Raw genomic sequence first — 700 nt, forward strand, 5'->3', positions numbered from 1 at the left:
ATGCTAAAGATGATTACAGTTACGGCCCATTGAGGGACACCAATAACCATAGCAGATTCAAAAAAAGGTTTGATTCAATGGTATTTAATATTAAATAGGATTTGCTGAGGGCCGAGTCTGGATTTCTCCTCTTTCGCTACATCTTTTATTCATACTGGAATAAATTCTCGCCCATAGTATTATTTTATCTTCTAGGTTAAGGTTCTGTCAGTTTTACCTACATTCACATTGTAGAAAAACGATTTTGCCTTTTTTGAAAAATTTAATGTATCTAAAATAATTAAAAGAAAATAATACAAAATAAATAGCATTTTTGTAATTAAAAAAGATAAGTGCGATGGCCGGGAATCGAACCCGGATCAACTGCTTGGAAGGCAACTATGCTCACCATTACACCACCATCGCCGCATGATCTGTAAGTCATTATACTTCAGCACATTGCATTGTACATGTTTTAATAGATTTTCCATATTTAAATAGCCGAAATTAACTTCAAAATATCTTAAATTACAAAAAAAAATTAAGAAAAAGCTTTCAATAAGAGAGGTAGAAAAAAAAATACATTTCATTATAATGGTTATTTTAATTAACCATCCTCATCAATAATTTTGTAAGTGAAAAGATCACAAAAAACAAATCATGAACGATTGTGTTACAAATTAAATTTGCATAGACTAAAAAATCTTTCGCCCACAGACGT

General features: G+C 30.6%; 1 non-coding gene across 1 annotated transcript; it reads right to left on the bottom strand.

The window, feature by feature from the left end:
- Positions 1–333: 333 nt before the first annotated feature.
- Positions 334–405, bottom strand: TRNAG-UCC (transfer RNA glycine (anticodon UCC)). The gene has a single exon. It is a non-coding gene; the product is annotated as a tRNA-Gly (tRNA).
- Positions 406–700: the final 295 nt, after the last annotated feature.

Source organism: Halyomorpha halys, unplaced genomic scaffold (genome assembly GCF_000696795.3).
Source record: "Halyomorpha halys isolate HHAL.00 unplaced genomic scaffold, Hhal_1.1 Scaffold376.1, whole genome shotgun sequence".
Lineage (NCBI taxonomy): Eukaryota > Metazoa > Arthropoda > Insecta > Hemiptera > Pentatomidae > Halyomorpha > Halyomorpha halys.